This window comes from Lagopus muta, chromosome 8 (genome assembly GCF_023343835.1).
Source record: "Lagopus muta isolate bLagMut1 chromosome 8, bLagMut1 primary, whole genome shotgun sequence".
Lineage (NCBI taxonomy): Eukaryota > Metazoa > Chordata > Aves > Galliformes > Phasianidae > Lagopus > Lagopus muta.
Window position 1 is genome coordinate 23,937,876 of NC_064440.1, and position 23,951 is coordinate 23,961,826.

A 23,951-nucleotide genomic window follows, 5' to 3' on the forward strand; every position below is an offset into this window, starting at 1 on the left:
AGTATTTCAGACAACAGAATCATGGGTGATTACATATCTTAGTGTAAAATGAAAGGGCAAGGCTTACGAGAGGAATGGGGTGGTGCAGCCCATACATGAGCGATTTGTGCTGCTATCTGTGCCTTTTTAAGGTAATGATCTGCTCTGTGCCACATGTTTTAGGAGTTACCGTTTCCTGAATGTGCTACAGTTCTTGACAAGTCATACCCGCCAACTTCAGCAATTGAGTTTTCACCTTTAAAGTTATGTATTGATATGCTCAATTTGTCCCTTTTTTGTGTGCAGGTGATTTCATCAGAAGGCATTCTGAGATCATGTCTAAAAAAGGTGGAAATGCTCAGTTACAGGTGTCTTTTGTGTCTTGCATATGAAATCTTTTATGAAGTGCCTCTTACTTTTTCAGTCATCTTAAGTGCAATTGTGTGGCAAATTCTTCCTCGGTGAAGTACCATTTCATGGAAAAATGGGAAAATACTGATGTTTTGTTTTCCTTTTTAGGCAAGCTGCACAAGAATATGAAAACAATCTTTGTGATGTTTCAAAACCATAACTTCAGTTTGATGTGGAACCGAGCATCGCTCTAATCTCAGACACGTGTGATCTCACTAAGAAGGATGTCCAGTCTGTATGTGTGTATGTAATGCTGTCCTAAAGAAAGACAGCTGCGGAAATTTTATCTTAATTCCTGCCTCAGTCTTAATGAGAACTGAGGGAAGGAAAAAGGCAGAAAGCTTTTGGTAACCTTTTGTGTGGTGGAGTGTTAAGTGTTGTTCTGTAGATTTTTGTTTAATGCAAGCAAAACTTACTTTTTTAGGTTGCAATTGGGTTGCATGCATTTCCTAGGCAGTTTGTGGGGACTATGAGATTTGTTGAAGTACCATGGTTTTAATGGAGCTCTGTTCTTTTCCACATCTCAGTGGAAAAATTCATCTAGGTTGGAAAAGTCGGTATTTGTGACACATTTCTTCCAGTGTTAAATCGGGCTATGTGGTCAGCTCTGCCCTGGGAACAATGTGTGTGGATAAAGAAATTCCTAGTGAAATCTGTAGTGTTTTCTCGTGGGAGAGGTTACATGATGTACATCATCGATAAGTAATTTTTCTTGCGTGTAAATGAGATGATTTAAGGGGTTTAAACTAGAAATTAAGTAGCTTATTTTGTTTTAATGTTAGTCAAAATTCTGTAGTAATGATATCTTTTCTTAAATGATGCTACTTGAAGAACAAGGATGAGAGATTGGAACGGTGATGGAGAGTGGGAGTGAGCCTCTATTGGTTATGGGAAAATGTTCTTTCAATACTTTAACTATCAGCTGTTGTGTATACGATTGTCTTATGCTTCTTCTCCATTATTTTTCAGTGTTGAGGTACTGAACTGTTTTATGTTTTCTTTTCTCCTGGACAAAAGTGAAGGTGCAAGGCTAAATAATCTTACTTTGCTTCAAAGTTTAAACTTTTTGGTGATCTTTCCTCTCAAGAAAACAGTAGCTTAAACTCTTCTCTGGCTAGCCAGTTTTATCAAAGCGGGGGGGGGGGGGGGGGGGGGGGGGGGAAGGAAAAGAAAAGAAAAGAAAATCCACTTGGGTGTCCTTACCTGCTTGAAATACAGCATAGGCAGAGTTCATTGTGTCCCAGGGCTTATCAGTCTGCAATGGGCCTTAATATCTGTAGGATAATTGCCATTGGGCTTTTCTGATTTTATTCTTCTCTCAGTGGCAGCACAAATGTGCACTTAGTATGGAAATTACTTACTCTTTTCACTGTTCAACAGCAATACCGTTAGTATGAGAATTGGGTCTAAGAGATAACTACTGCTGTGTCTGTCTATGGGATGCATTCTGCCTGCACTAAATACATGTTTTTCAATTTTATTTTGGGTTTTGGTGTGTCAAATAACATCTCTGGGATTTGCAAATATTCTCACCTCTCTCTCACTTATCCCTGAATGAGGCAATCAGATGATCAGCCAGGAGTGCTGCAGCAGTGTGAAATACTGACTGAAAAGCTCTTGTTAAGAATATAACCTCTGTTTTTTCGATTCAATCTCCTGCCTAAGGAGGAAGAAGCACCTTGTGCAGCCTCAGGCATTGAAGTACTGGGCTTGCATGTCTCTGTACAACCTGCCTGGGCCTTTCCACGTTGCATCATCTTTCTCGGTTGGTGCAGTCGGCCTTGCAATAGGCACATGTTGTTGTAAATGTCACCGCGTGCATCTGGAGCAGTTCTTGAGACAAATTGATGCGTGTATGTTATAATAGAATCTATTTTAGTTGAGTCACTTCTCGCTGCGGTTCTGTTTGTTGAAATCCAAACTACCAGAAAAAAATCTTCCAGTCTCTCTATGCCAGATGTATGGCTGATACCTTCCTTGGACCTCAGGAGGCTGTGTGGATGGGGCAGTTCCTGATGACCTTTTAGGCCTAGAGTACTTGGTGGTAGTTACCTTTTCAGAGCTTGAAGTTGTGCATGAAAATAGTTTTTGTAATCCTTTTAAATACATTTTAAATGTGAGTAGTGGAGATAACCAATAGTTTATGGATCATGCACATGCACTTGGACCTCAAGTCATCTGATGCAGAAAAACAAATCAGTCTGTAGCCAAACCTAGCTTCATAGCTTCTTTTGAGACAATGAATACTCAGTAATTTTTTTGTCATTGTAGATTTTTATTTTGTTCTGGGTGGACTTTGGCTTCCTTCCAGCAGTAGATTTGATGCCAAAGAAGTCGCTTGAGGGAAGTTCTTTTAGAGAAAATGAGGAGAGAATTGCCCTATTTTTGCTTTGTAGGTTCTGCTAAGATGTTTTTAGCTTGTGAGGTATTTTTTTGTTGGTGTTGTTTCCGTGTTTTGTTTGCTTTTTCTTTTTGTGTGAGCAGCCCTGGAGAATGGAATGGTTTCTTAACTCCAGTGCTTGAAGATGCATATTGGAAACTACTCATTGGGTGTCCTTTTTTTCTTTACCTTCCCTCTATAGACTCTCCTTTCCTGCGAAGGCCAGATGAAGAAAGTGTTGCCAGTGAAAAGAGGGACTTGTCAAACTTCTTTGAGTCATAAATAAGCTTTTTTCTTGTTTCTTGTTTTGAATGCCTTGGAATTACTTGATCACTTATCCTGCTGCTCCTTTGGGGTACTATGTGCTGTTGGCCTTGCGCAGTCTGTTAAGCTGTTGACTCAACACTTAAATAGCCCTGACTGAAAGACCTGTCAGGCGGACCCTTAATTGGAATTTGTTACAAAGGCTGATTTGTATTTTGCTGAACTTGGGTTATTTGTGAGAGAGATTTCTTAAAAAAAAAAAAAAACAACTTTCAAGGATAACAGTGAGCTAATGAAGGTCTTTGATCTCTTCTGTACAGAAGCTAACTGATGTTTGGGTTGCTCATAATTAATTTCATCCTTCAAATTAATTTCTGTGAGCTTTAGAAATTAGCAGTGAAGTATTTCAGAGCTTTGGTCTTCTCCAGCAGATGCTGAGCTTAATTGCAGCTTTGGGGGATGTTGTTTGTGACAGCGGGCAGCGTGCTGCCTCTGAAGAGGAGATGCTGGTGTTCCAGGGCCTGTGCCTCCTGCTGCCTTCCTGAGTTCTTGGCTTTGCCCCTCTCTACTCCAGATTAAGTGTCTGAAGAACGCTTGCTTAAAAAACAAAAAAGCATTTCTTTAGTTTATACAGCCTTCATTGATTTAGGTTATGAGTGAAGTGGTTTCAAACGCTTCTGAAGAAAGAAGGATGGACAAGCAGGTTGGATTCATTTAGCTTTAAGACTAAATTATTACCGTGCAGCAATTCAGCCCTTCATTCCTGAAAAAACTTTACAGTAATGGCAAAAAATCCTAAGAATTCCTGCCCCTTTTGTGAGAAAACCTGGAGACCAAATTTCACGAGGCTAGAAGGAAATTGCTGTTTCACTGAAAGTGAAGAGAAGTGATTATAAAATCCAAAGATTTAATCCTAGGGTGACGGTTTAAATAGCAAGATGAAATGAGTTTTAAAAGCCCTTCTGGTTTACTCCTCTCTTGTGAGCTCTCCTGCTTGCAGGCAGTGCTGCAGGGTGCTGGGTGAAGTTTCTTGGTGGTTCTTGCTTTCCCTGAGAAGTTTTTTTTCATGATCTTCTGTTCTTTATTACCTCCCTAAAATAGCTGAAATGTGAATTGTGCTCCTCTCTTTTCAGTTTGCCTCCACGTGAGCACTCTACCCAAGATTCATTTGAATTGCTTGTGATTAATGAAAGGAAAGCCCAGTAGAAACTCTTTAGACCAAAACTCTTGCAGCAATGGATCAAAGGCTCAATGCTTGTGTAACTGAAGCTCCCAAATATTCCTGTTACTGTATCTGCTTTTTCAGTGGAATTGTTTTAGGACACAAACCTCTTGATTGCTTTTATATTTCCTATGGGATTTCTTCACTTTGAAAAACCATATTGAAAAGCTTGGAAATGTCCAGTTTTTTTCCTCTACATAAAGAATGCCCTTTTTATTATACTGCATTTACTCAGGTGGTCTGAAACTGCAGAGCTTCTCTGAAACCGTGTGGTCCTATACCCCCTCATGGGGAAAACTGTACTAAATGGAAGTAGTCCCATTGACTGAAATAGCTAACTGTGCCATTGGAAATTTCATCTAATACATAGGGCTTTGAAGTACAGCGTTAGGGCATGAAGAACAGGAAGAGAGATTTGTTCTGCTGACTGTAGAGGTGTGAACCTCTTAGGCTAGTGGTGTAGCAGAAAAGCAAGTGGTATGTATGTAGTCTCATTGCCTTGACCTTGTCAGCTGCTCGGCTGCAAAACGTGGTTAGCTTTAAATTTACAGCAGGAATGTTTTTTCCATGTTTTTCCATTTTGCTTAGTATCCTGTTACAGTTGAAAGTCAAAATGCTAGAAGGTTGTATTTTCTGCTAGAAGGGCGTAGAAAGAGCTGCTGATGGTTGTCCTGAGGCAAAAGAAAAGCTAATAATGAAAGAAATAGTTCTATGCCTGTATAATATTTAGTATGAAAAGAATATATTTCCGTCCATTTTGGAGATATGCTGATAATCTGCATTTCAGCAGGCCAGTGAGTATTGTGGATGAGATCTGCAATGTGAGAATACTAGATATTACTGCAGTGTGAACAATTTACTAATGCTTTCTCTAGGATTAATTTACACTGCATTAAGTAACTCCGGAGGGGTGGAAGAAAAAAAAGCAAAGCAGCTTTCAGAAAGTATACCTATCTGTTCCTTTGCTTTCTATTAAATGTGTAAAGTGTCTTGTCACAGAACAACTCAGAGCTCCGCAACTCACTTGCATGCACCAGGTGCTCTCTCAGACTTTGTGTATTCCTTGGGCAGGTAGAAAAGGTGAGCCATTCAGGTTTGGCAGCACATCAGGACAGATTGTGAGAGATAAACATAAGTGGAATTGAGAATTCTTTCCGTGTTGCTTTATGAAATACTTTTGGATCTTTTCTTCTCTGACTAGCAACTAGAAATAATGGATTGGATTGATTCTACCTAGACAGTATTTGCTTTACATGTATCTCCAGAGAACAGCAGAAGAGAAAGCTGGCTTATCTTCAGAACAAGCATGTTAATGTTAGAAACAAAAATAGATGTGTCTGACTAGTTTGTTCTCATTGTAGTTAGGCAATAAAAAATGTAGACCTGCTATGTAATTTCGTGGCCTCAATAGCTTAATAACTGGTGTTTTTGTCATTTTGTCTTCTGGTCTGCAGGACAAAAAAGGCTAATGAGGTGGGTGAACTTCCAGGACCAGATTAAGAACTTCTTAAGCTTCATAGCATAAGGCTGTGTTATGATGAAACACAGGTAGACATTAGGTGACATAATGGGTTTATTAATTGTTGGGGAAAGGCTGAATTTAAGTAAGAATTGGGTGAACCTTTGCTCACATCAGAGGACAGGTCTGCAGATAGCTGTGTGCAGCTCCGCTTGGATGACTGGTGATGCATGTAATTTTGCCTAGAGTTTACTGAAATATTTATGCTTCCCTAGACTGCAGCCACCCTTCCATGTACACATGGAAACTGCAAGGTCAGTTTGAGAAGAAGCAGGCCAAATTACAGATACGTTGTCTGCGACTCTTTTTTCCTACAGTCAAGTGGGAAAAAGGGCTGCTAATTTAATATTCTCACAATAGGAATCCATTAAAAGAAGCTTTTAATGTTTTTGCAATTTTTCTTATGTATGTACAAGGCATCTGTACTGGAGTTTGTTTATTCCTCATTGTAGGGCAATTAAATGGTTGATCTTCTATCTTCTTATTAAAGGACTGTAAGTAATGATTTCATTAATCTGATTTTCAGAACAACAAAAACATCAATAACACGTCACTTTTTTTTTTTGAGGAGTGGGGAAAAATCCTGCAATTAATTAAAAAATACATAAATAATGTAAAATATACTGTTAAATAAATTACTAGAATTGGGTAGAATTGTAGATGAGACCAACTATAGTGTAAGAATATTGGAGAAATGAGGGCATGCATGTGAAAACTTAACCTTCGTTCATGTCTTTGCAGTGGCTGTTAAAATAATTCCTGTACTTTACAGATTTCTTTCTTTCATTTCAGTATGAGCTCAGTGTTTCTCTACTCCTTTGTTTTAATTTTGTTGGGTGTTGGGTCCAGGAGCTTTTAAGTTGAGGGTTGTAGCTAGCTGCAGTATGCTCTATTTGGATGGTGGAGGAGAAATCAGCAGGCATTGCTGCAAGGAAACAGTCCTTCAGTATGAGGATCAGTTCTGTGCAGTAGTGTGGCTTAGTGCTTAATCACAGGTTGTTACACAATCGTTAACAACTGCTGATTATTTAAAAGGACGATATTTCAAAGTGTATTTTTTTGTGATACTTCTCTCATCACAGCCGTGTTCTGATGTAATCGTGTTACCATAAGAAATGGTCGTGTGGAAATTGTATTAATATTTTGCCACTAGCAGGTTAAGAAAAAATGATATCTGTTGTTCTCCCGCCCCTCAGCCCCCCGTGGGCCCAATTTTAATGTGAAAAGCATTAACTATTTTGATGTTGTTTTTCCATTCCCTCGCTAGTTGGCAAAACAATTTGTTTGTATGTTTTATTGTGATTTGTAAAGATGATGTATCAGAATATTGATGGCTGTGGTCTGATAAGGAAAAAAATGCTTTAATATTTTATAATTAAAAAAAAAAACATTTGGAGCACAAAAGTCAACTTCAGGGATTTGGGATCACAAACCTCGTTTCTCCAAAACTCTGTGAAACATTTTTCTTTGTTGTATAACTGAAAGTAGTGCTTCAGTGCTCTGTGTGTACTTTCAGTTTGTGTTCTGAGGGTTAAATAACTTTTCTACTTTTTCTCGATCCATTGCTGTAACCACAGTAACCATTTTAACTGTGTTTGATTTAGTCCCAGTAGGCAAGCAAAAAATTAATATTTAGAGCAATTCATGGGCAAAGTGAACTTATCTTTTCATCCCAGAGGACTGCAGAAATGAATTAACTCTTGTTGGCTTCAAAATTGCAGTATTGACTGGTTAAAAAAACTGTTCCGTTATGTTTTCAGTTTTTTAACTAGCTCTGTGTTTTTTAGCTTGAGAAAGGAAAAAAACAAACAAACAACAACAACAAAAAAATCGACCACTCATTGAAACTACTTTTTTGTTTAATTTTCCTTAAAAATGAAACCAAGAAACTCAGCTCCTGTAGCATTCGCCTGGCCTTGGCCTGATTGCATTGTGGGAGGTGAGAGCAGCCAAGGAGGTGATAGTATCCCGCAGCAAGGGTGTGTAGCTTCATTGCATTTGGCTTTCTGTCTTGAAAGATGCCAATTCAACATGTTGAGGGGTAGGCACGTGTTTGAGCTACTGCTGAAATGTATTTTTCCATTGTTTACAGCACTACAGTTTTGTTTCTAGGACTAAACAGGAAAAATGGTTGACTTGCTGCAATTCCTTTTAGATATATAATGTATATCTTTATAATTTTGCAAGCAGTCAGATGCATCCACCCACAGGCAGAGTTTTAGTATGTGTAAGGATAAAGCCCTTCCATTAAGGTGCAAGTTCTCAGCTTGCAGGGATGCAAGGACTTCATTTTCCAGTGGTGGCATCTGCTACCGCAAGTTCAGCTGTGTCTCAACCTTCCTTTCCAAGAAAATATGAACCTTAATATCTGGAGTGGTTGATGATCACGACCTATCTGTGTCGTTCCAGGTATTTTGCAGTTAAGAGTAAGATGGGGGGAGAGGTAGAGGAGGGGAGCAAACTGCCAGGACTAGATCATCAATTCAGAGGTACAGGTGTGCTATAACTTGTTTTGATGTGAGAGATCTCTTTTCAGATGCTGTCCCATCCTTTGCTCCACCTGGATTTCTGCTGCCAGGTGCTGAACAATTGGGACAGGTTGTAGAGCTCGGTGCTGCTGCAGTCAAATGGCACAATGGAAAGCCATGGATGTGTTTGAAAACCTGAAGTTGTTCTGCTTGCTGCTTCAGTAGGTACAAGTGTGTTTGGGATGCCGTGCCGGCAGCTTGGGCTTAGCCTAATTAATCATTAGAGGCTGTCAGTGTACAGCGGTGCAGTTTATTATTAGAGACTGCCTGAGTTTCAGAGTTGTGACCCTTTCGTGAGTAACTATAGAAACCTCAGCAACAGTAGTTATTAGCTTAAATTATGGACTTGATATTTTTTTAAGAATATTGGTCAGTCAGCGGCTAATAATTTTGGTGTCTAAAATTATGAAGAAAGACCATAAAACTAGAATTCTGAGTATTTAACTTGGAGTAACAGGCTGATAGGGTAATGGTTTTCCACAAGGCTTCTTCCATAATTTTTCAAAGAGTAGGAAATATATATGTTAATAGACAACACTAAAAAAGAAGATAATTTGTGTATTTTCTGAAGGTATTGTATAGAAAAACAGCTTCTGCCCATCCCCTTTGTAGCAGTCAAATTTTTAGAGTGAAATTAGCTAAAATAGCAAATAAAATCGCTTTAGATCTTTTTATTTTCAGTAATTTCTGTGAGTTTAGAAAGTGAGGTGAGAGGAAGTATATCTTAAATTAGCTGTAGCACAAAACAAGTCATGCACAATGGACTGTCTATATTTTCACATTTCTGAAGAGTGCTGAAGAATTTGCATCTCTGGTTATAGTGCACAATTGGAGTTCAGCAGTTTGCTCATAAGCCAGAAGCAACTTTTTTTTTTTTTAACCACTTATTATCTTTGATAACTGTGCAATGATGTTAATAAAATACAAGAGAGCATGCAAATATTTGAATAATACCCAGCATAATTTTCCTGGATAGGCAGTTTTCTGGTTCCAGCAACTGGCAGAAAAGTATTGAATGATTTTCTGTGGATCAACTAAATGATTTGGCTTCGTATTGTTTTAAAATTGAAAATGTGTTCATGGATGTAAAAAGTATAATTTCTTTAAGATTCAGAGCATCTTGCAGCATGGGAGAACGTAAAGAGTTCTTTACTTGAAGTCTACAGGTTATTTTCTGCCTCTTCGTCATTGATAATATTGAATATTCCCTTATCAAAGGGTTGGTTGATATGGTGCGTTCTTTAAGTTACTAAGCTTATACACCATAGGTAAGCTCAGTGCTGCCCCAATGACCCAGATTCAATGTCACTGATCTTAATATTAGACTTGAGCTACTCAGGAACTGATAAACATCGTCTCAATTCACCAAGCATTGCTAAGCACAGATATGTGCGGGGAACTAAAAGGGAAAAAGAAATGTCAAAAGTGAACGTTGCTGCAGAACGTTGTTAATCTTTCTGTAAGCACAGCAGGACTGAAAAATGGGAATCAAGTATTTGTACAGCTGAGAAGATAATTGGGTTGATGCCAACTTGTGTTTTGGAAGGTAGTTTAAATGTAGTCTTTCATCTTAAATTGCCTCACAATTTTTTGAAGCCTAGAAGGAAACCATTTTGAAGGGCTGAGAATATTCAGAGATCCTTTTAGTGATGTGTGTGGCACAGGCTGATGTGGGCAGGTAGGTTATTGGATTATATATTGGATTATATGAACAACAGAGCAAATGCAGCATGGTAGTCCAGATGTTTTCAGTGTTGCTAGAGCTGTGAAAGGGGAGAGCATAACGTGATGTACAAGTAAGAAATAAAGATATGGCTCAAATGTGTTAGCATGGACTTTGCTGTAGATGAAAGGAGGAGGCTGTTTAAGCAGTACTGCTGTTCCTGTAGAAACAAATTGCAAACTTTTATGTTCTGAAATGGTGTTGGGACGAACTGCCCTATGTGTTCAGGGGTACCCGAGTACAGGGAGCAGGCTGTCCATGTTAATTGGGAGTAATTTTAATTTGCACTTTTTTCATAGCACTGGATCCTGTTTTGTTCCTGCTGCTTTGGTGCATGCTTGCAGCCCGTGAGGTAGTTGGTCGCTCTTCTCAGTGAGTCTCAAAGGCCAGATACAGTACCCAATTATTTAATTGAAAAATCCCTTTGTTTGCTGTGTTGCCAAAATTAATCACACAAGAAGGAGGGAGAAATGTTCAGTTTAATCAAATTTTGTTTTCTAACATATCTTGTAAAGTGTTGCTGTTTTGGGTTTTTTTTTTTTTTTTGCTTGTTGGTATGCCTTTTGGTCTGCCTGGGTTTGAAGCTTGCATCAGAGTTGGTTAGCTCTTGTGCATATGTGGGAAGTGATTATAGCATTTAGGCACTGCGCTGTCATTGGAGATGTGTAAGCAGTTATTGCCTTGTGGTTTTCATTTTCCAAACCAGTTTGTCTTCTGTTTGTTGTGGCGTGCTCTGTGCCTTTGGATCTTAAGTTTAACCTACCAAAGTCATAGCTGAAACAAGTATGTGCTTCCTATGGAACAGCATCATAATTGTATTTTTCCTTAAGTATACTTTCTAAGTAACAGAAAAGACCCAAAAGGTTTCAGGTTTGCTCTCCCTGCATGAGGCCTGGAGAGCCATGCTGAGGAGCAGGAACAGAAACCTGTCTTCTATAGGAGCACAAAGGGAGTGCTGCGGTGCAGAAACAACTGCCATTCTTTAGTTGAAGTTGGCTCATGGTGGCAGCTGTAGCTTTTGTGTTGCTGGTTAGCTCTCCGCAGGGATGTCCTATCATGGGATGAACACCTTGTCAGCTTCTTTGAAACAAAACTTTTGAAATTCAGATCTGTGTTGGCTGATCTGAAAACGTCAGCATCAGTCTGCCTTTTGTTTGGTCAGTGCTGATTTTTCTGAGCTGATACTGAGGGAGTCTTTCGTGGATGTCATCAGTGATCTTCAAAATAATTTCACCAGTGACTTCATTAGTTCCATTCAAAATGCAGTGATGAGGGGAGAAAAGAAAAGGATATTGCTGAAGAATAATTAGCAGGATGAAATTGAGTTAGGAGGTGTGACATCCAATTATTTTCTGCCCCGGAGATAAATACCAAGTGAAGGCTGGGTATCGCAGCTCCAGCGTAGCACCTCTGCTCTACCCAAATGAGGCGGAGTGCGAAGCCGCGTGGTGTGAACAGGGAAGGTTGTGTTTGATCCGTGCATCTGACACGTGGGTGGGTTCAGGAGCAGTTTAGTCACTTGTGATTGCTGCTCCGGTGATAGCTTTTCTTCATACTAATGACTGGTTGGTGGCTGGCTGCCTGGGAAGTTTTGTTTCAATAGCATTTCTACTGTGTGCGTTACAACCAAACTTCACAGTTGAAGCTAGACAGCTACTGACAGGATTTTGTCAGTGCCGTAACCTTAAAACGTCCCATTTGCAGTCTTCTGCAGTGCTTTAGGCTGTTGTGGATGTGGTTTCATCTCTGAAATGTGAGAGCTCTTCCTTTCCTTTCATTACAAAAGAAAACAGCACGTTGCTTTTAAAACCCTGGTGGGTTTGTTCTTGTCTCTTTTGGAAATGCTGTATCACTGCCTCGGGTTGATACTGTGCCTACATTGTGCTTAGTATCTATGCAGTGTTTTCTTAAATTTCCCTGTTCCCTTGGGGTACATCCATAGATTTAGCTTTTCCTCAGAATTTTTTGTGCAGTTATGGGTATTTCATTGTCCTTCCTTTCTTGTCCAATCCGTTCCTGCACTTCTGACAATATAAGCTTACACTGCATTATCAACTGGTTAAGTAGTAAGCTGTCAAAAACATCACAAATGCTTTTACTCCCATGTAAATTTCTGCTTATGAAGAAGAGATTCACTGCTGCTTAACGAATGTTGCACTAGGTTAGAAATTTTATATGGATTGATGAAAATAAGTGAAAAATGCTGTTATGAGGTTCTTACATCTTGTGAGTGATGTGTTTCTCACGAACTAGATATTTTATTACTCCATATTTTTAGCTATGTGTATGTTTTTCCAATGCACTATTTTTCTTTAAACTTCCCCATTTTGTACCATACATAGCCAGCAATTCTTGGGGGTGAGGGAAATTTTTTATTGGTATTTGTGGATCTGTAAGTATGTGATGATATGGATAAGATGGAAAAGTGTTTATATTGGTTTCTTGATGTGCTTCTTGTCTTCCTTTCAGTGAACTTCAGTGTTCTCAAATTGTGTTAAATTAGATGTAGATATATGATGCAAACAAGTGTTTGTTTGTTTTTTTTTTGTTTTTTTTTTTTTAAATGAAACTGAAGATGATGGAATTTGGTTCAGTGGGATGGAATGTAGTGCAGATATTCAGATCTGCAGACTGAAAACCTCTGATTCCAGGTGCAGAGCTGAAGAGGCGCTGAGGTAGGTGGTGGCCTTTGTCTGAAGAAAGGAAGCTGTTGTGGCAATGGAAAATATAACTCCACAAATGCAATCTTGAAAATGTGTTGGTGCTTTAATGAGATTTAAGGAAATTGACTTTGTATTTGGTTGGTTTGGGTGAGAAATTTTCATTTCTTATGGCTTTCACTTTTGTGTCTGTTATTTTCAAGAAATAAGTACAAACTTAAAGGAAGTAATTCTGTAGTATTTTAAAAAATGGGAAGGAAACGGTGATCTGTGCTCACAGCTACTGAGGTGTTGCTGTATCTAGAACTAATGCAAGCAATCTGATGTTGATGATGTCTTGGAAGGTTTTTTCAGACTACTGTGCATAGTTGGAGTAAGCATACAGAGCACAGGAAAATTGTTAAATGCTGTTATGTAAGAAATGATGATAATAGACTTGTTCTGATATGCAGATGTAATACCATGGGTTTTAAAACAGTGTTTCAGAACTGAACTCTAGAATGTATGTTTTATGTATTTAGGAGAGAACTGACTTGTTGCAGGGGGACAGGAGCCATCTCTGACTAATGTTAGTGTTTCTCGCTGTAAGATGTTCTCTAACTCAATGCATGTGAATGTGTTTTCCAACAGGATGCATGGCAAGCAGGTAAGTACAAGTATTTTAGGCACAATGGGACTCTTTCCTGTCAAAGTGGGTGTGCATATTAGCTGAGAATTTGACAGTATTTTTCAAAATAGATCTCAGTGTGCATGACTTCTGTTTGCAAAGTTATACATGATGAATCAGTTACCTTTGAATTAGAAGGCCATATTGAGGATATGAACTACGCAATTTTTACTTGCAAGTGGTTAGACTTTGTCCTCTGTTCTGTTGAAGAAGAAACTCCCTCACCCCCATGTTTTTTGGACAACATAAAATAACTCGATGGGTCTCTGTATGTTGAAATCAAGTTGGGTGCAGAAGGCCTCATTTTCTTGGTTGCAGTTGAGTGAAACAGGAGAATTTTGGAATTTGTTATTTGTAATCTTCCCTGTTCTTAATTATACATTTGCTGGGAAAGGAATGTCAGTATTGTTTACTATATTATTTCAGGGATTTTGAAGGTAAGTAATGCAGTTATTAGTCAATAAGTCTGTAATACAGTTGTGCTTGGGAAATATATTTTGTCTTTGAGACTGCTACCTGTGACCTGACTCCCCACAAGGCAGCTCAGCAGCATCCCAGATGAGGTGAGATTGCTTTAAAAGCTGTCTCATTCACAGTTTTTCAGCGGTAGCAATAACATGTAAAATAATGAAAATAATAAGGTAGCTAGTGCTTTTTTTCGATGTTGGAATTTTGGAATAAATAGGTTTCTTCTGTTGGAACAGAGCTTAACGACTCCAGTGCTGCATTAATAATTCTGTGATTAGAAAGCAGTTGTTCACAGATCTCCTCACAGTGTGTCTGCACACCGAAGGGGGAAGATACTCGGTTATTAATACTCTATAATCATAGTTTAGACAGAAACCAGGATTTTACTACATTCCAGAAGAATGTTTTTGACATTTATTGTTATTCCTGCAGAGCAGAACCTTAAAGCACATCAAAATAATGTCGTTCCTGGTGGTGTGACCCAAGCTGCATACAGATCTCTTCTTTGCAGCTGTAGAATTGAGAGGGGATTTCAGCTTAGTGTGTGAGATAAAGTATATATCGTGCACTTCATTGGAAGGGAGAATCCACAGGAAAGCCTGCAGGATTTATCTTGAAGGATTCACATTTGGGGATTCTTCAACCATTAGTCCTCAGTAAAACTGGTGGTTTTAAATCCCAGGAGTTCTGGGCAGCATGCTGTGCTGTGCGGTAGAACTGCTCTTGCTTGTGCTTGTCTCTGTGCAGTTGTGCAGGATCCTGTGCAGTTCCATCTCACTGGGATTTCTTGTTGCCCCATGCTTTCTGGCTGGGGAACTGCCATCCGATCTCTTGCAATTCCAGCAGGCTCCATGGCCTGATTTTTTTTTTTTTTTTCTTTCCAAGTGCTTATGTAGTTAATGTCAAATTAATGTACTTGTGTATCAAAAGCTTTGCAGTATATGTTTTTAAGGTCCTTGATTTGTCTAAAATGCGTTGTGAAAGTGAGACCTGTGCACGGACATGTAAGGGCTTGTGGTAGAAGGCAGCACATTTTGAAACGTATCTTGGATATAGAAAATCTGGCCACAGGAAGGATTTCAGGGCAATCCTGTAAGTAGATGGAGTCTTCCAAAGTAGGACTGTTTGTGTGGTTGCTCTGTGTGATTGCTCTGACACATTATAATTACAGTGAATCTCTTCCAGAATTTGTAGTACTAAAAACAAAACAAAAGGCATTGTATTCAGAGTAGACATCAGCACAAAGTACAGGCCAAACAGCGTGTGCCGTTTATTTCAGGTTTCCTCTGAAGCCTTAAGAAGATCATTAGTGCTGGAAGAATGATATAGTGGATTTTGTACACATTCATGCTTCCCCAGTAAAGTAAGCATGCGCCAGCAGCTGCAGGGGAGACTGCAATTCATTAATAACAATTTTTCTGTCCAGTGACGTTTTTGACTGAGACAAAATGAATTCAGGGTCATGCTCGTGTGCTATTTAAATAAAAGCAGTCCTTTAAATGCTGTGCATTTCTACATGCTGTGAAAATGCTCTGCATGTAGAAGTTTTTTTTTCTTGAAGAAAAAGTACATTGTGAGGAAAAGGGGAGGATGAGTGGGTGGGTCCTTACTGTGGTTCATACAATTCTTTGCTGGAAGTAGTCAACCCTAACATTAAAAATAATTAAGGCTAAAGAAGTGTGTATGCTCGTTGTGTAAGTATTGATATAAAAATTGTTATTGGGTTTCAGTATGTTCAAAACCATGTGAAACATGAAGGCAATTAATTGCTGTGTCTGATTCCTGGAAGGCTACCTGTCCTTTTGCAGAGTAGCATAGTACTGTTGTGTTGAAATTAAATAACAATTTATGTCTTAAAAACAAACAAACAGCAACAACACAAAACAACAACAAACTTTTCTTCCCCAGTAGCAGTTAATATTTTGGTTAATCCTTGGCGTATTCAGATATTCTCTTCAAAATGTTGTAGGGAGTGGGAAGAAAGCCTAATGGATGGGTGAGTTCTGATAAAAAGGGGGAAGCATGATGTACACTTCCATTGTAGTTTGTTTGGCTGTTATGCAGTACCCATCAGTACTGACAAGAGAAATACCTTACACTGTCAATTTCACAAATGGTGCATTTTAGTTTTTACAGCATATTTGTAGCTTCATACTGTCATTGAATATATGCAGTTTTGTGTAGTGTATCAAAGATGCTGTTTTAATGTATGTTGAAATCTTACAACATTCACAGCTATTTTGTCCAGTTTAGGTAAATTTCATTGTAATGTTCTTACAGCTTTATTTAACAGGAAAACTTATAGTTGCTGAGCACTGCAAGTAATATTTCTCAGCCCCTGGCTCCCCTAACTTTGGCCGCAAGTGAGCGGAAGGTGGTGGTCTTTTTTTTTTTCTTTTTTTTTCCTAGTACACTTAAATATCTGAGGCTGCTCTTTGCTTTATTTCCAGTAATCACTCTGCTGTCTGCTTTCCTGGGAATGCGGTACTAAAGATCTGAGTTAGTTGGTTGTTGTCACGTGGGTGTGTGAGTCCGTATGAGTGCAATGTACTTCACATGAGCAGCATCTGTCAGTGTCGGCTTGCAAGTACAGCTAATCAGCTTCCTCATTGCTGATGCACATATAACATCTATATATATATTTGCTTATTAGCTTTGCATTATAGTAGTTTTCCTTATCAAACTATGAAAGCCATTAAAGTAATGTTAACAAGAAATACTTGGGTAATGTCATCATTCTGTACTTTCTCCAGTTCAGCCTCCTGGTCATCAGTTCTATGCGTATCTCATATCCATTACAAAGCTTTTTGAAGCAGTGTTACTAGGAGCGTTCTCAAATTGGAAGGGCAGATAGTGCGTTATCTGCTCATACCAGCAGCATGATGGCTTGACTTCACAGCTTGAGCTTATTTTTTTTTGTCAGAGGACAAGATCCACGTACCCAGAATTGCTAGATTTTTGTGCCACTGGCAAGTGTATGATTAAAGTGCAGGCTTTTTTTTTTTTTTTTTTTTTTTTGTAAGGCCCTTACAGGTTTGCTTCAACACTTCACGTGTGTAGTGTTCCACTCTGTGGCACTGAAACATCCCCAGTTTTAATTGCTAAGGGTACATGGGTTTGTGCTCTGTTATGCCATCTCAAATCATATTGCTCCAAGACAAAGATGGGAAATAATAAAACAGTCTATCTTTGGTTAGGTTTGTACTTACCTCCCTTGCGTGTGTTTTTGGGGTGTTGGGAGAATACAGAGAAAATAGCTTTTCAGTGAATTTCACTGTGTGACAAGCCACTTCTATTTCCTTCTCTGTTGATAAGTAACCTGGTGCTCTGCCAGCAATGCTCTTGCCTTCCCTGCTGCCCTCCTCCCTCTAGATCAGAGTTAACACTTGCATTGAATTAAATGCTTCAGTGAAGAGCATGAGTTTAAGACTCAGCAAGAGATAAAAATTGATTTAGGAAGGCCAGCAGTGCTGCGTGGGAGGCAATTGGGTTGGAGTGCCAGTGGGTAAGTCCTTAGTGCTACATGAGGGAGCAAACAGAATTTAACAGCAGCTGTTCTGGTTGGAGCCCTCCTCTGGGTGTGTGTCCCAGGCAGTAGCTACAGTGGCTTTCTGGTTGTTGTTTGTATGGTAAGTCAGTTCCCAACTAACTAGGTGCAAGCTTAAAATGCATATGGCAGTCTCAGCAAAAAAGTAAACCCTGCTCTCAAAATATACCAGTAGTGCTTTAAACAGAAATTAGTGATCAAATAGTCATTTCCAGTAAACTTACCTGTGTTTCTGAATGTACATTGGGCATTTCAGTAGGGCTTCCGAGAAAGGCTAAGGCTGTGCCACTAATTTTCAGGTCAACCATGTGCTCTGTGGTGCAGAACAGGCAACTTCAAAAAGTGGTCCAGTGCTGAACTGTGAAGGGCTTTCTTGATATGGTTATGTAAACCTTGCTTGTTTGTTTGCAGCCTCAAAACTCACTGGTAAAACTGTTCAGATACTGAACCATGGTCTTTATCCAGCAGATGTCTATGTAGCAGTAAGCACAAGTTCAGCTGCATTCATCCAGTGAGAGTGCATTTGAACCCAGAATTCCCATGGCTCCTGAATTAATTGTCTTACTTTAGCTTTTCCTCATTAATTTTCAGTCTGATGCTTCTTTTGGAAGAGTGTTCTCAGAACCAGGTTTTTTTGCTGTGGGTGATGTTAAGACTGCACAGCGCTGTAATTTTTAACTTGCAAAATATAAGCAGGTTTAACAATACTGTTGAAGCAGCAGTACGTTGGTAATATTAGCAATAGCCTCAGTGCTTGCATACAACTTGGATGTGCCAGGCATTGAGTGGTAGTGCTGGACCTGGTGTCAGTAAGGCAGCTGCTGTGCCGTGTCCGTGTCTGTAGGCAGTTTGGCAATGGATGGCATTTCTTTCCACAGAGACCTTTTCAGTTTTAGCAGACTAACTGGAAATCAACACTGTCATACAGGTGAATTCCTTAATATATGAGGTGAGGCCAGATATCCATGGGTGAGTTCCATCCCTTCTGGAAGGTAGGGAGCTGTAGGAAGGGCTCAGCGCTGCAGTGTCCTGTGAGAGCGAAGGGGTCACAATTGGACTTACCCACCTAGTGCAGGCTTATTAGAGAGGTAGATCTGCTCAGATAACCTTATTTATGCTTAAATTCCTCTGGTTTGAGTGGAGTAACATTAATAATAAAACAGTAATTTTAGAAATTAACTTCCTAATATTCTGCAGTTGTTAGGAATAATGCGTAAAGCATAGCAGGGTATATGGAATTTAAATAACTGAAGTAATAAAATTTAAGATGCTGCATTTCCAGAGGTCATGTTAATTTCATAGGAAATTTAATATCAGAATAACTCAGTCTGAAGACTGAAAATACTTTGAAATTATTACTTCAAAAACTTTTATGGTGCATTGCCGGGATTGCCAAGAGATTCCTTGCCATCATCAGCATAATTCAGAAATGTAAATATCAGCGTTTATTTTTCTTGTGGCCTTTTAAATTCAGTCGAGTCTCTGGAATTATAAAGCAGGAGGCAGAACCTCTGGGTGGCTACTTAATTTTTAAATACATTGCCAGTGTCAGCAGAGAAACAAGAAATCTAAAAGCTGGTTTCTAATTTATGTGCTGTGAAATTAAAAATAGATCGTGTTGTTTTGCCTCCTTTGCTTTATAAGGAACCTAAGCAATATTCTCCTAAATGGACGTAATTGAATTATAGCACTCGAGATAGTGTGCTATAGTGTGCTATACTGACAGCTTGCGTGGAGAATTATTTTAAACTGTATGATGGGTTGCTGATGGGAGGCTGTTGAGAAACAGGAAAAAAGTGATCAAGTGGCAGCTCTTTTGCAGTTGCTTCTCATTTGACTAAAATGAGAGAGTGATTGTTGACCAAATTAATAAAGCCACAGTAGGTATGGCCAGAGCCGCACAGCGCCCTGCGTGCAGCCAGGGCTGAGTGCCACGGGTGGCCTTGGTGTGCTGGTACTGCTGGTGGTGTGCAATGCGTGGGGCTGCAAAGGACAGCTTCTGAGTGACTGATGCGTGCATTTTAATGAGACTCTTTTTTTAGATGGAGTGAGCAAATGCTGGGAAAAAATGACTAATTTGGGCAGATGTAAAAGGAATAATGTTGAATATCTTAAATTACAGATTTATTTTAAACTTTAATTAAAGATGTAATGAAGTTTCTTAAAACCCTTTAAGAAGGGCTCTTAGGCATTTTGGTCTCTTGAAGGATTTCTTCTGAAGCTGTTGGCTCAGTGCTAATTGTGTGGTTGGTTATGGAGTGGTGATAATCTGAGTTTTGCTTTCTGGGTTGGTGTCTCGGAACGAGGCCATGCCTGGGTGTGGGAGTTTGCTGTCACTATCAGTGTGTAAAACACAGTGGGACTGCCTAGGAGGTGCTGGGCTCAAAGCTGGCCTCGTGGCCTGCTGCCCCTCCACAGCTCACACTGAAGGCCACAGCCGCCAACCTCATTGGGAAAGGCTTTGGGCATCAGTGCAACTTCCCTGAGCTGCCTCCAGCTATGCTTGTGACCTCTTGAAATTGCGGCTTCTAAAATGTTCTGCGTAAATCCATGTCTACTCAGCACAGAGCTAGAAGTGCATTTCAGTGCTAGCTGAATTTCAAGCTGCAGTTGGAAAGTGACGTGTTACTTCACTCAAAATGTGATGTTTGGTGCACATGAGAAAAGACATCCAGCATCTTTCAAAAAGATTTTGACAACTCAGTTTCCACTCAGAGCAGCACTTGCAAGTCAAGAATAGAAGATACTACTAGTAGGGTGAAAAGGGCTTCCATGATCTTGGGTCACGAAGAGGAAGTACCTTTCCGTGGAGGATTTGTTGCCAGGTGACCCCCTCTGTTTGTTCCACGGAGAACGAAGAAGGAAATTATGAAATAGTTTGGTTCATTTTTAACCATATTGCTTTGAAAAGTTGGAATAGAACCTGCAATCTTAAAATGTAGTACTGAGCTCAGTTTTGAAACAGTTTGATTAGATTGACTTTGAATAAAAGGATTTGTGTGTGAAACGAATTGGAAATTTCACTTCAGTTGCTCCTATGTAAGTGTTCCCAGTGTGCTTTCTGTCTCCCGTTACATTCAACATCCCTTTTGACAGTCTGACAAACACAGCTCAGCAGACAGTGAACCTGAACTAAATTTCTTTATTCTTCTAACCGCTGATAAAACAGTGGTTATGAAAACAATAAGCTGGCAACAATGAATGAAAACACAGCATTCAAAATTGCAAATGCTTAACAGCTGTGAACTCCTGTGAGTTCTGCTGAAACGCCTCTTTGAAACTTCAGTAGGGTCTTTTGCTTGGTGTTAGGTAACAGCACAGTCCCTACAGTTTACAAACTCCTTCTGTTCAATTATGCAACATTTCAATAAAATTCACATGTTAATTTTCTGCTACTGTGATTCATGAAGTAAAAATGAAACCTCTCCTAAGCTTTAGTTGCTCTCTTGCAATCAGAGTGCAGTACTTATGCAGTAAAATGGTGTTAAAACTTCTTCTAATAGGAAATCATCTTAATCTGGCAGTTTTTGTAGCACTCTGGCCCAGGCACATTGTTTCTAAAGCTGAAATCTTAAGAATTAACTTGTCGTCAGGAGATGATCAGTGAAAGAAGAAGCTGAAGCAGAACCCCATTCCAAAAGTGGGAAACTAATGCTTGACAGTTGACTTCAATCTAAGCAGAGAATTTCTGGGGATCATTACATTTCCCGGAGGGTAAAGTCAATTTGCCTGCGACTTGTGCCTTAATGTAGCAGGGACAAGGGGTAATTCTGCAGACAGACAGTTCCCTAGAGTGTCTGTATTCTTAATTGTGTAGAAGTTCTAATTATTCCATTTTTAAGTGCTAACTTATTTAAGTTGTGCATATAATTTAATTTCGGTGTGAACATTCTGATTTAATCTAAATGAAGCAACTAAGTCTCAGATATTCCTTCAGGAAGCAGAGTGAGGAGCATCTTAAGAAAGCACAAAGTTGTTAAGGGCTTCAGACTGTCCTGCATTGTGCTCGGTGTAGCTGCTTCCCAATGGAGCAGGCACTGCAGGACTTTGCGGAGTGGCTGAGGAATCAGCAGCTTCCCTGTGGAAGGGGAATAAACGAGTGTTGAGCCAAGGATGAATGGTGGCTGCTTGGACGTGTCTGAAATAGGATGGAACTGCCAAATCACTATAAACAGAAACATTAAGGAGGTAACCTCGCCCTAAAATGTATGAAAGGGTTTTCTCTGTTGCTGTTCAAGGAAGAGAGAAGAAAACAGTAACTCTGAATTTTTTTTTTTTTTTTAATTTTTATTTTTTAAGTACCTATGGAAAGTGTGTTGAGCAGCTCAATACTTTGCATTTGGAGATGTTGATACTTTCTTGACACTGTTAATATTACTAAATAGTGGATATGCAGACGTTCTGATGATTCTTTGTTTCAGTCGGGCTATAAATCAGCAACACGGTGTTTAGAAATAGGGAATCCTTTGGGGAGATTTGAGTGCTTTTCAAACACACTGTGGTTAACACTGCAGTTACAAGATAAGAAGAAAGAAGAGCAAAACTTGCTCAGCACACTCAGACTACTGCTTCAGCATGACAAATCTCCCCTCTCATTCCACTTAGCTATTTTTATAGTGGAAAAGGTAGCTTTCGGGACAGCAAAACAACTGGACAGTATTTCATTTCCCTGATAAATGTATGTGATTTTAATGTATCTAAAGGGAACTTACAGCATATATTATGTATCTTTAGTACATCTGGTCCAAAGTCGTTTTTGAAATGGGCTTCAGAGGACCAAGTGCACAGTTCTGTGAGCTCACTAAAACCCAGGCAGTTAGGGCCAGTAGTCTGTGGCAGCAAGTTCTTTGCACTGTGAACACAATTCTAACATCTCAGCTATTATTCGAACAAAAAGGCCTGGCTGAGTTTTTGACAAAATGCTAGCATGATTTTATTCCTGAAAAAAAATACTGGAAACTCTACTATAAACCTGAGCCCTTTAACATGAGATGGAACTAACCAATTAGGCAAGGAAAGTCATAAATACCAGTACTCAGTTTAAAATAAAAAGAAAACTACCACAGCAACAAAAACACAACCAGCAATGAGTGGCTGCTGTTGGGAAACTGTGAGATGCCACTGAAAGCTGACTTGGTCATGGGCTGCTGGGAGATGTTCAGCTGAACCTGAGACATGTCTCACAGGGGAAGTAAATGTGGTTGTAATTGCAGCCACCAGCTTCCTGCACTACGCTTCAACTACTTTGTTATTTGAAGTGCTTACACATGTCCTCTCTGCCACCCAGTTACTAATCACAGCTTTGCCAAGTGGAACCTCCCCAACCAGTGATTGAACTGTCAGCTGATGTGTCTCCCAGTCTGTCCGAGGCACGGTCTGTGTTAGGCTGTGCTCTGTGGTTTTGTTTACAGCCTTTGGAAGCTGTCTCCCGTTTCTCTGAGCTTTGCCAACATCCCTGCTGAAGTAAGTTACCTTGGAGCTGTTTTTCAGTAAGTCTACAGTACAGGCAGTGACCTGAGCAATCAAAAAGCAAATTATGTTTAGTTCTATTTAGCTGTAAATTTGTACGTTCGTTGTCAGGTTTGTTTAGAGCTGGATATCTGTAGCAGCTGGGTTGATAAAATTCCAAGTTTCCCAGTTGTTACACAAAAGAGGTGCAGATGGACAGAAAGAAAAGCAAAAGGTTATGGTTAAAGAAGATCAACCTGGTTTGGCCCTTGCCCTTTCAGCGTCAGGAAGTGCATTAGTGCGCTAGCAGTGTGTAGTCCCCATTATCCTGGATCCATTATGGCAAATTACCACTTTTTTTTAAGGGCTTCAGTTATGCTGTCGAGTGTCTGGAATTTAAGCAGATAAAACTGTTCTTTCTCACAAATGAATCAGATGCTTGACAGTCAGTTAAAACTTAATTTATGTGGGGGATACAGAGACTGAGCACGGCAGAATTCCAGATTTGTGCCGCTGTTCGCTTTATCTGTGAGTCCTGATGAGCATCTCAGATGATGTGCCCCAGAAGGGGATCTGCTGCTGTTGCAGACGTGAGATAAACTCCTTGCCTTTGGGCAGCCAGAGCAAACTACCCTAGAGGGTAATCCTCAGCAAAGCCAAAAATTTGCTTGCTTCAGGGAGTTTCCTGGTAGCCTTAAGGAGGGTATTAATAGAACCTCTCAAGCTTAACCTTGTTATAAGCCTGTAATGCAGCCCTTGTTTGTTCTTTAAAGTCAGGAATTTTAAGCAGATTAACATGGAGCCTAACGCAGTCCAGCCTGAACCATGATTTATGATGTTGTCAGTGTCCAGTTAATTCTTAAGTAAAACCTATTGGTTTTGATAAAATACACATTAAACCTCAACGATAGTTTCAGTCAAATATTTGTCCTTATTAAAAGAAATACAAATAAAAGCTGTATAACTTTCTCTTAAATAATGGCATTATGAAAATCTTAAAGGTTTTCAGAGAACATTCTTTTTTTAAATTCAAAAATAACAAATTGACTGTTTGATCTGGATTGTGTTTGAATAATATTGTCATCTCTGAAGGGTTTTTAGAGTATGCAAATGTGGAGGAGAAAGTCAGCATGGT

General features: G+C 39.4%; 1 protein-coding gene across 3 annotated transcripts in view; it reads left to right on the forward strand.

The window, feature by feature from the left end:
* The window catches only part of PARD3B (par-3 family cell polarity regulator beta), a 370,506-nt gene that overhangs the window by 37,315 nt on the left and 309,240 nt on the right, over positions 1-23,951 (forward strand). Inside the window, exon 2 of one of the 3 annotated variants that reach the window (XM_048953009.1) lies at positions 12,602-12,701. The exons of the other annotated variants lie outside the window; for them this stretch is intronic. The gene's annotated coding sequence lies outside the window, so the exon portion shown is untranslated. The remainder of the gene's footprint in view (positions 1-12,601; positions 12,702-23,951) is intronic. 3 annotated transcript variants of the gene reach the window in all.